Source organism: Apteryx mantelli, chromosome 11 (assembly GCF_036417845.1).
Source record: "Apteryx mantelli isolate bAptMan1 chromosome 11, bAptMan1.hap1, whole genome shotgun sequence".
NCBI lineage: Eukaryota > Metazoa > Chordata > Aves > Apterygiformes > Apterygidae > Apteryx > Apteryx mantelli.
Window position 1 is genome coordinate 26,663,068 of NC_089988.1, and position 11,178 is coordinate 26,674,245.

The following is an 11,178-nucleotide window of genomic DNA, read 5'->3' on the forward strand; positions in this document are numbered from 1 at the left end:
AGCCCTGGCCCTGCAGCCCCTCTGGCAGCTCCTGCTGCCTCGAGGACAGAGTTGCCTACCCTGACCTATTGCATAGGGAAACCTGCTTGTTGTTCTCATTTCCTATCTCTGAACGCTGCCCTGCTTCTCTCCTGGGACATCCCTGCTCCCCAGAGAGCTTTTTCCCAGGTCAGTGTGTCCATGCTGGCCTGGCCGATCCTGAAACCTTGCTCTGTGCTCCCTGCACAGCCCTGGGTTGCAATGCCGCTCAGCAGAGCGAGTGACTGTGGGGTCATGAAGCCATGGGGTGACTCCTGACTTGGCTCTGGCCTTGCTGGCCAGGGAGGGAAGCAGACCCAGCTGGAGAGGGATCACCACCACTGATACTGCTGGCACATGTCTGTGCTCATGGACAGTGCTTAGAGCGACCCCAGGGCATTTGCAATGGCAGGAGATGTGTTTGGGCATGCACTAGCTCCAGCCTGTGGTGTTTCACTCAGGGTGCAGGAATCACTCTCCAGTGCCCCTTCCCTGGGCCTCCTGGGTCCACACTGCCTCTCCGGGGATTGCAGAGACCTCGTTTCCCCATGCGTACCTAAATTTAGTGCTTCACCTTCTGGTCACTCCACCACCGTGGATTGTCACTCATTTAGAGAGGCTCCACTCACTGCCCACACCAGGCACATGCTGTCCCTGGAGATCCCCTGAGCTCTCCCAGTGCTTCAGATTTCCCTCCAGAAGCATGGGCATCTCTCATCAGCACTGTCACCTGTGGGACAGCCCAGGGCAGGCAATTCAGAGACCATTCCCCATCTTCACTGCTCACCGAGAGATGAACCTGGAATCCAGCCCTTAGTCCCTAGCAGATCATCCAGGGACTCTGAGCTCATCCCCTGGATCCCATGGAGCTCACAAGCAGAAGAGCAGGCCTTTTCATGGTGCAATCCCTTGGGCGTATTTTTGACTCCATCTTCTGAAGAAAGGTCAGACTTCAGGCACGTCACAGGGGCCATGTTCTTTTATTACGGAAATGTTAACTCCAGAGGCCAGGTCTGGCATAAGGGTGCCCAGTGCCTGGTCCTGCCTCTGCTCACAGGACACATGAACATAGAAACACAACCCTACCACCACCAGGTCATGAGAACTCCTGGGCCATATCCACAGAACAGAGCACAGAAAGACAGTGTGGAAATGAAGAGAACAACTCTAAAAAGAGAAGGTCCTACTGCTGTGTGGGGACATGTCTCCAGAAAAGCTGCAGCCCCCACAGGAAGGCTGCAGTGAGGAAATGCTTCCTGTGGGAGTGGGGGGATGATACTGTCAAGCACAGGGTCTGTCCCCACAAGCTGCTGCCTGACTCCCCTCCCCTCCCCTCCACTCCCCCTCCACTTGTAGTGTTGGAGCGCTGGAGAGGGAAGGGACCAGCCTGCGGTGACACTTGCCTGCCACCCTCACAGGAGAGGGGTTTGAGATCATATCTGACTGTAGCCAGCGGGAGGTGAGCTCTCCTAATGGACACGGGAACCATGGTCTCACCCTACCTGTACTCGTCTGAGCCTGACTCTGTGCCCCTGAGCTCCCTTGGTGTGAGTGCCGAAAGAGACCCTGCAAAGGGAAACTCTGCTCATTGCCCTGGGGACATCTGAGGGAGCTCAGACTAGATGGTTCTGAGGTTCCCCCATCTCTGCTGATGAAGGGGGAAGCCTGCTTTCCTGCTTCAACAAGGTCTCTGAGTCAGATTCAAATAAGAGATTCCTGAGGAGACGTAATATGAACCTGATTTTTTTTTAAGGGAAAAGAGAAAAATAAGAAAGAAATAAATGCAAAACACACAGCCTTGATTCCAGATATCCTGAGGAGTGGATGCACAATGGACAGTTATTGGTGCTGACATTGGACCCATTGAATCAGGTTCCTCAACGCATCCTTGAGCTCCTTGTTTCTCATGCTGTAGATGAGCGGGTTCACAGCTGGAGGCACCACCGAGTACAGAACAGCCACCACCAGATCCAGAACTTGGGAGGAGATGGAGGGGGGCTTCAGGTAGGCAAACATGCCAGTACTGACAAAAAGGGAGACCACGGCCAGGTGTGGGAGGCACATGGAAAAGGCTTTGTGCCGGCCCTGCTCAGAGGGGATCCTCAGCACAACTGTGAAGATCTGCACGTAGGACAGCACAATGAAAATGAAACACCCAAAGCTTAAACAGCCACTAACCACAAGAAATCCAGCTTCCCTGGGGTAGGAGCCTGAGCAGGAGAGCTTGAGGATCTGGGGAATCTCACAGAAGAACTGGTCCACTGTGTTGCCTTGGCAGAGTGGTATTGAAAATATGTTCCCAGTGTGCAGGAGAGAATTGAGAAAACCACCGGCCCAGGCAGCTGCTGCCATTTTGACACAAGCTCTGCTGCCAATGAGGGTCCCATAGTGCAGGGGTTTGCAGATGGCAACATAGCGGTCATAGGCCATGACTGTGAGAAGAGAATACTCTGCTGAAATTAAGAAAAAGAAGGAAAATAGCTGGGTAGCACATCCTGAGTAGGAAATGGCCCTGGTGTCCCTCAGGGAATTGGCCATGGATTTGGGGACAATGACAGAGATGGAGCCAAGGTCAAGGAGGGAGAGGTTGAGGAGGAAGAAGTACATGGGTGTGTGGAGGTGGTGGTCACAGGCTACAGTTGTAATGATGAGGCCGTTGCCCAGGAGGGCAGCCAGGTAGATGCCGAGGAAGAGCGAGAAGTGCAAGAGCTGCAGCTCCCGTGTGTCCGCAAATGCCAGGAGGAGGAACTCGTTGAGGGAGCTGCTGTTGGACATTTTGCTCCTTCTGGCCTGTGAGGACTGTCCAAGGAACAACAGGTAGAGGCAATTTAGGATATATTTCTCTGAGCAAAGGTTTCTCATAAAACCCTCCCAAACACACACACATTACCTCTCCCCATCTCAGCAGCACCATCACTGAGCTCCATCACGTGAGCTATGGTTTGTGCTGGCTGAGTCTGCTGTGAGGAGCAGGGACCTCTGCCTGTGGGCTCCAGAGGAGTCAGCCCTGACCCACAGCACTGCGTACATGGAAACAGCGGTTACTAAAATTTATATTCCCAGTTCCAGTCAGATTTAATCCACACACAGTGCTGAAGGCATTTTCAGCATCTTCACTCCCACTTTCACATAATGTTGGGTCATTAAGAGTTTTAAGGCTTCTTTTGTTTCCTTTAGCTGACCCTGTCACACCTGAGGAGCATTCCTGCAGGTAGAAATCCTCAGCATTGCTGCTGCACTCAGAGTGAGCAGCTGTGACTCCTCAGAGGCAAAAGGCTTCCTTCTGGCTTTAGTGCAGAGGGAGCAGAGCTGGCCTGTCCATCTGCCTTCTTCCCAGCTGCCCTGTGCTCCCACCTCGGAGGTGGAGGACAGTTGCACTCGTGTTACCCCAAAAAGAAATGACAGCGCGGAGAGCAGAGGAATGCACTTGCAAAGTGCCCATCAGCACTCTTTCTGAGGGGATGTGAGGCAGGTCTCAGACCTCCCCTTCTAACCAGCAACACATTGGGCTCCTTCCAGCTGCCCACATCCAGACTCCCACCAGCATGTCCCAGAGTGGCCTCAGTATCTAGGTGACTTCTCTCTAGGGCACCTAGATAACACGCAGCTACAATGGGAGAGCTGTGTCCTTGTGGAGGGCAGCTTGCAGCTCAGCCAGACACCTCAGGGAAATGGTGGAATGTCCTAAGGATGGGGTGTCCTGGCGAGAGAGTTGGCACATTCCCTGACCCCCACACTGCATTGCCCAAAGCCCCACAGGTGAGAGGGACACTTGGGAACCTCACTGTCAGGGACACGTCTGCATGGCAGGACCTGCAGGGTCTCAGTGTCTGAACTGCATCAGAAACCCCCCTGCCCAGAGAGTTCAAGGGGAAGGATGAGGGCAGCATGGGCAGGTGAGAAACATGGAGCAATACCATGACATTTGTGTGGAGGGAGGCAGGGCCAGGGAGTGACAGAGGGACACTCAGGAGTATCTCCTCTCCAGCTTCCGAGGAAACGTCTCATGTCCTGGAACCCCCAGCCTTGAGAGCAGAGGGCTGTGCTGGCTGGGAGAGGAGAGGAGGCCTTGGAGTTGACAGTTTCCTCTCACACTCTGAACATGACTCTGCTGCCTGGAGCCGTCCCTGCGGGGAACTGTTTCTCTGTCCCCACATCTCTCCCCTCTCAGTGCTCACACACCCCATCCCACCTGCTGAGAGCTCAGCTCTGCCCTGCAGAAACCTCCCGGGGGCAGGACACTGCCCAGGGCACCTCCGTGTTTGCAGGTGCTACGGAGCAGGGGAGAGAAACCTTGCTGAGGCTAGAAAGGTGATGCTGGTTCTGTCCCTAGGCTGAGGGGTGGATGAAGGCATTTGCTGAGTCCCTCCCAGAGCTGCTCCTCTCTCAGTGTCACTGTTTTGGAGCCTCCATCTCCTGTCTAAACCTGACAGATCTGTTCCCATTTTACCCCATCCTAACAGAAAATAACTGAAAGCACAGACTCATGACAGCTCCCTCCCTTTCATGTATCCCCTGCCTTGACATTCCTTTTGGAAAGTCCCCTCTAGAAATATCCTGGGAGTGAGCTGGAGCTGTGGGCAGCCCTGACCCACATAGCATCCTCTTGACAGGAGGCTCAAGCTGCCCTGCCGCGGGTCTCTCCTCCCACCCAGAGCTTCTCCCTATGGAAAGGTCCCCGGGCAGGCTGAGGGCTGACCGTTGTGGGCAGCAGAGTCACTGCGCTGGGCACACAGCACCCTGGGGCACAGGGACACTGCTCTGAATTGCAGTCCTGGACAGATCTGTGAGCACACCCAGGCTTCACCCCCTGCAGTGTCCCTGGGAAAAGGTAGCAGCATGCCCTGTCCCTCTGACCGTGTGACAGGGAATGCCTGCTCTGAAGCATCTCCTCCTACTCTGTAAAGGTGAAACCGATAGAGCAATCCTTAAAAATCCATCGTGTGACTGGATGGGTTTCAAGACATTGCCAGGAACTGCAGTAGCATTGCCCTGCAGCCAGAGACTTACTGTGTCAGGGGCTGTGAAGATTTCTCCCACAAGGAGCTCTCCTCTCTCCTTACACTGCACACTGCCTTTTACTTCTCCCTGTCTTGTCTCATCTTCTGGCAGAAACTGCAGGCAGTGCCTGGAGCCCTGCTGCTCTTTGCAGAGGAGCTGCTCCTGACAGTGCTGTGTCTCAGCAGTGCTGCCTGGTTGCCATGAGCTCCCTCCATCCCTGGAGCCTGGCCCCACTCAGGACCAAAGGCCCAGCTGAAGGCATGCATTTTTCTGTCCCTTCTGCTCCCTCCTCCTGGGAAATGTTCACTGAGGTAGACTAAAATAATCACTGATGGTCCCTCTCTAAGCACTCAAAGAAGACTGATTCCAGCATTACAATTTGTCTCATCAGAGGATGGTTGTCTATGAAAGGTGGAAATGTCCCACTCTGGAAGCCCCGATTCCCATCTCTTAACTAGGCAGCACACCTAGATGGGTATAAGAACAGAGTTCCTTTTCCCATTGTTCAGGTACTGATTCAGATGAATCAGTTTGGGCTTCTCAGGCTGCTTTAGAAGGCCCTGGGCTGGCATAGCATTCAGATCCTTCCCATGAGCTCCACAAAAAACACAGAGGAGGTGGGATTCCCCTGTCCCAGGCAGAAGTGAGCACAGCATGGATGTCTGCATGCGAGATCTTGGTCTGTGCATGACCATGCAGGTCTTCTGCTCCATCTTCCTGGGAAATGTTCACTGAGGTAGACTAAAATAATCAGCTATTGTCCTTTGCTAAAGAGTGGAGGGAGACTGATTCCAGCACTGCAATTTATTTCATCAGAGGATGGCTATCTATGATAGCTGGAACTGTCCCACTCTGAAAGTTCCTATTCCCACCTCTTAACTAGGCAGGACACCTAGGTGGGGACAAGAAGGGAGCTCATTGACACATGGTTCAGGTGTTGATTCAGAGGAGTCAGTTTGGGCTTCTCAGTCTGGTTTAGAAGGCCCTGGGCTGCTGTGGGATTTAGATTCTTCTCGTGAGCTCCATAAAAAAACACAAAGGGGGTGGGATTCCCCTTGCCCAGGCAGAAGTGAGAACAGCATGGATGTCTGCATGCGAGATCTTGGTCCATGCTCCTGTTATAATCAATGGAGTTCAAGGGTGGGAGTCAGTTGCTCACACACAAACACCTGGTGACATTGGAAGAGACAGAGGTGCTGGAGAACATGTGCCAGGGTCTGCTTGCTCTGATGGAGCATCTGAGAGACATGCATCCTTCTAGAGCATGAGGTGGGGCCAGGCAGGGAATTGCCTTGGCCACCTGCAATGATACTAGATGCCCACTGCTACCAGAGCTCCACTCACTAGGAAGCTGAGACACATGCAGACCCAAACATTGTAAACAGTTGATGTCATCCAGTTCAGGCACTTGACTCAGTGACACAGAAACAGGCCTGCAGGGCCATGTCTGATGCCTGGGGGTGTCCAGCCCATCCACATGTCTCTAGCAGATACACCACGGGACCTCTAGGAAAACCATGGCCCTTTGGAGTGGTTGCTGGACAAGTGCCCCAGGGCAATTCAGTTTTCCTACCAGTGTCCAGAGAACTGGATCCCACCACTGCCTTTAGGCAAAGTCCTGTTGATCTACAGCCAAGACTGCTTCACAAATGGGAGAGGCACATCACACCAAGGTCTCTGCTCTGGTCTCTGTACCCTTAAAAGCTTCTAGCTTTCCTCCTCCTGAACCTCTTCTCACCTCCAAGATGATATGGACAGGAACTGGGCTAATGATGACCTCAGGGTGCCTGGATCACATGCTGCCCAGTGCCAGGGACTTCTTCACTGGCACCTTGTCCTGCCTGCAGATCGCTTCACTTCTGTCACAGGCCCCAAGGTGCTACAAATCAGCTCAGGCAGCAAACCCCTCTCCTGCCATTCCTGCACAGCCCAGCTCTGTTTCTCGCTGGCCTTGGGCACCGCAGGCTTTGCTCTCTCAGTGGGAACCTCCTTTCACCGTTACATTGCCATCTGCTATCTAGGCCAGTGTGTCTCTGCTCTGGAGTAGGGCCATTGCACACACAGTGTCCTTGGCCCTTGGTAACATGTTTCACCATGACCGTTCTGCACTCTGTGCCACAGCTGATGCTCTGCAGCCCAAATATACACAAGTGCATGCAGCCTGAGAGGCACAGAGAGGAGCAGATGGAGATGCACAGGCTGTCACAGGACTGAAACATGGTTGGAATAACTGAGATGTGGAGGGACCGCTAGCATGACTGGAGGGCTGTGATGGCAGGGTACAAGCTCTGCAGGCAAGACCATTAGGGAAGATGAGCAGGGGTGGATGTGCGTTGTGTGAAGGGACAGCTCAGATGGATGGAGCTCTTGCATGGGATGGGCAAGGGTTTGGGTGAGAGCTTGTGCATGAGCATCAGAGTAAAGGTGACGTTGTGATGGGGGTTACAGACCACCCGATGAGGGTGAGGAGGTGGATGCAGTCTCCCTTAAGCAACCTGAGGAAGTCAGTGGGTCACAGGGCCTGGCTCTTATGGGGGGACTTTAATCTCCCTGATATTCATTGGAAGGGCAAACCGCAGGGTGCAAGCAGTCCAGGAGATTTCTGGAGGGTGTCAGGGACAGCTTCTAAGCACAGCTCCCTGATGGGCCAATAAGGGTGATGCTCACGTGGATCTGGTACTCACACACGGAACCAATGATCAAGAATGTGATAATCTGTGGCAACCTTGGCTGCAGTGACTCTGGAATAGCGGAGTCCCAGATCGTGAGAACAATGAGGAATGCAATAAGGCATTATGATAAGATGGGTAGACACACAGGTGGGTAAAAAGCTGGTTGGATGATGGAGCTCAGAGGGTTCTTTTTTGAATGGGTCATGCTTTACCAGGAAGCCAGGTAAAGGTGGAGTATGCAGGGGTCTATACTCGGACCTCTCCTCTTTGAACGTTTCGTCAGTGACCTGGAGGATGCAACACTCATCACATCTGTAGATGACACTTACTCAGGAGGAACAGTCATATGTTTGAGGGCTGCCATTCAGATGGACCTCAACACGCAGGAGGAATGGGCTGTCAGGAAATTCAACAAGGACAAATGCAGGTCCTGCCCCTGGCACAGACCAACACCCTGCAGTGATACAGGCTGGGGAGAGCTCTTCCAAAAAAGGAAATGGGAATCTTTGTGGGCAGCGAGCTGAACATCAGCCAGCAGCGTGCCCTGGCAGCAAAGCAGGCCACAGCATCTTGGGCTGCATGAACAGGAGCACAGCCAGGAGATGGAGGGAAGTGATTATGCCCCTCTACTCAACACTCGTTAGAGCACATCTAGATAATGTGTCCAGTTCGGGCTCCCTTTAGAAGAATGCTGTTGATCACAGGGAGTGAGTTCAGTGGCAGGCCTCCAAGGTGGCTGGGGGCTGCAGCACTTGCCCTGTGAGGACATGCTGAGAGAACAGGCCTTGTTCAGCGCAGAGAAGGGAAGGTTTTGGGGAGGATTCATAATAGTTTCCCAACTCAAGGTTGCCTCTGAAAAAGAACCAGGTTTTTACAGGAATTCATGGCAGGAGAATGAGAGGCAAAGGGTATAAGCTAAAACAAGTGCACTTAAAATTGTGTATAGGGAAGAAAAATCAGTGAGGATCCTGAAGCATTTGAGGTGGGGTCCAGAGGGGTTAGTGACTCTCTCTTCTGGGAGGCTTGCAGGACATAGCTGTCCGTTTTACCATTCTGATCCCTTCCCACACAGCCCACCCCACCCCTGCTCACCCTTAGCTCATTGGCACTGAATGGTGTCGGTAGTAAACCATCCTCTGCTACCAGATGTCGGAGTGGGGGGACGGACCCAGAGTAACGATGAGTCTCAATATGAGTATGATCGTTCTCCCTTTATTAGAGCTTACACAGAGTATATATAGACAAGCAATAAGCATGCGCTAGCAATAGCTGTATGATTGGTTTACAGTCTGTTCACGCGCCTAAGGCAAATACACGATTGGTGCAAAGTTGCTGTTCCCGTGGAGGGGCTTGTCGGCCCCCTCCTTTACTTGTTTACCACTACTTGCCTTCCCCTTCTGTGTAATGGTCTAGGAATGCTCAAGGACAGTTCACATAGCCGTGGGATCCTCCCTTCATCATGAAGGCAGGATTGCTCACTGCTAAGAAATCATGCCCTTTCTCACTTAACCATTCTCCCACAGGTGCTCTCTGTGGCTGTGAGGTCAGTGGTGGCTCAGTGCCTGCTAGGCCAGTGCTAGGCACGTGGGTGCTGTTTGTGGTTGTGAGGTCAGTGGTGGCTCAGTGCCTGCTAGGCCAGTGCTAGCTGCGTGGCTGCTGTTTTCAATTGTGAGGTCAGTGGTGGCTCAGTGCCTGCTAGGCCAGTGCTAGGTGCGTGGCTGCTGTTTGTGGTTGTGAGGTCAGTGGTGGCTCAGTGCCTGCTAGGCCAGTGCTAGGTGTGTGGCTGCTGTTTTCAATTGTGAGGTCAGTGGTGGCTCAGTGCCTGCTAGGCCAGTGCTAGGTGCGTGGGTGCTGTTTGTGGTTGTGAGGTCAGTGGTGGCTCAGTGCCTGCTAGGCCAGTGCTAGGTGCGTGGCTGCTGTTGGTGGTTGTGAGGTCAGTGGTGGCTCAGTGCCTGCTAGGCCAGTGCTAGGTGCGTGGCTGCTGTTGGTGGTTGTGAGGTCAGTGGTGGCTCAGTGCCTGCTAGGCCAGTGCTAGGTGCGTGGGTGCTGTTTGTGGTTGTGAGGTCACTTGTGCCTCAGTGCCTGGTAGGCATCAGAGGATTTACTGCAATATGGAGCATTGTGCTTCATCCTGCGCATCTTGGGGGAACTTAACAACATCTTTCTTCATCCTAAGACTTCCAGCTCCCCTGTGTAGATTAACAGCTCTCACTCTCCTGCTACCTCAATGATTAGGACTGAATTTGGATTTCGGTCTGTTCTGAACATTATTCGAGCAGACTGTTTGGGAACCAGATAGGCGAGTCTCCTCTTGTAAGGCTGACGTTTGGAGGCACAAGTGACCTCACAACCACAAACACCAACCACAGCACCAGCACTGGCCTATCAGGCCCTCAGGCACAAGTGACCGCACAGCCACAAACTGCAGCCACATGACCAGCTGTTACGAAACTATCATATACTCACTGGGTCTTCGAGAATCTTAACATGCTGAGCTGAGAATTCTCTGTTTAACTCTTTAGTTCAGTAAAGTGAACAGATCGAGCTGGGTGCCTCAGAAGAGGGACCCCGAATGGAAAATTCCCTGGATATTTATATCCCTACGGTCTCAGTTACCCATCCCTCATGGGATCGTCCGATCCAATAGAAATATCAGCTCTGGGGTCTTCTCACCCTCCATTCGGTATCTTCACTGTCTCTGGGCGTTTGCTTTCTTCTTACCTTGGGGCTACAGATAAAGAAGCCATGTGGCAATAGCCCAATGGTTCCTAGAACTTTCCAGTACAAACATGATTAACCATTTCCTAATCAGCTAGGCCTTAACACTACTATTAAATTTCTTAAAACCAGCACTGGCCTATCAGGCACTGAGGCACAAGTGACCTCAAAACCACAAACAGCAGCCACATGACCAGCACTGAGGGTTAGCAGCCAACATGCGCCTCTGCATCAGTGACACACAGGCCACAGCTCCACACATGGCAGCACACAGGGTACCCCCCAAGCGCCCCACAACACACAAAGCCCAACTCTCCAGACCTTCCATTCCCTTCTAGGCCTCCAAGGCCTTGCAACAGGCACTGCCTCTGAACAGCCACTCACAGCCCGAGGCCTGCTCACTTCCCACCTCCAGGACGCAGAGAGCAAATGCTCTCACAGGGACTGATCAGGCCAGCCCTTGCCTTTCGCTTGTGTCTCAACTTCTCTGAACAAGAAATCTCTTGGAAAATGTGGCAGATAGATACCTTTTTGGGGGGTGACACTCCTTCAGTCTCCTCCAACACCCTTTGCACCCATTCCCCAATGACTGCATACGTGGACAGAAAATCAGAGACCTCTAACGTTTTACAGTCCCAAATGTGTCACAAAAGCAGGTGGACACCTCAAAGACAGAGACAGCATTCAGACCTGGCAGCAAAATCTCACAAGCTCCCCGCTGTTTTGGCAGGGGCAATTTCTAAAGCACACACACCCTGGGAATGAGAGA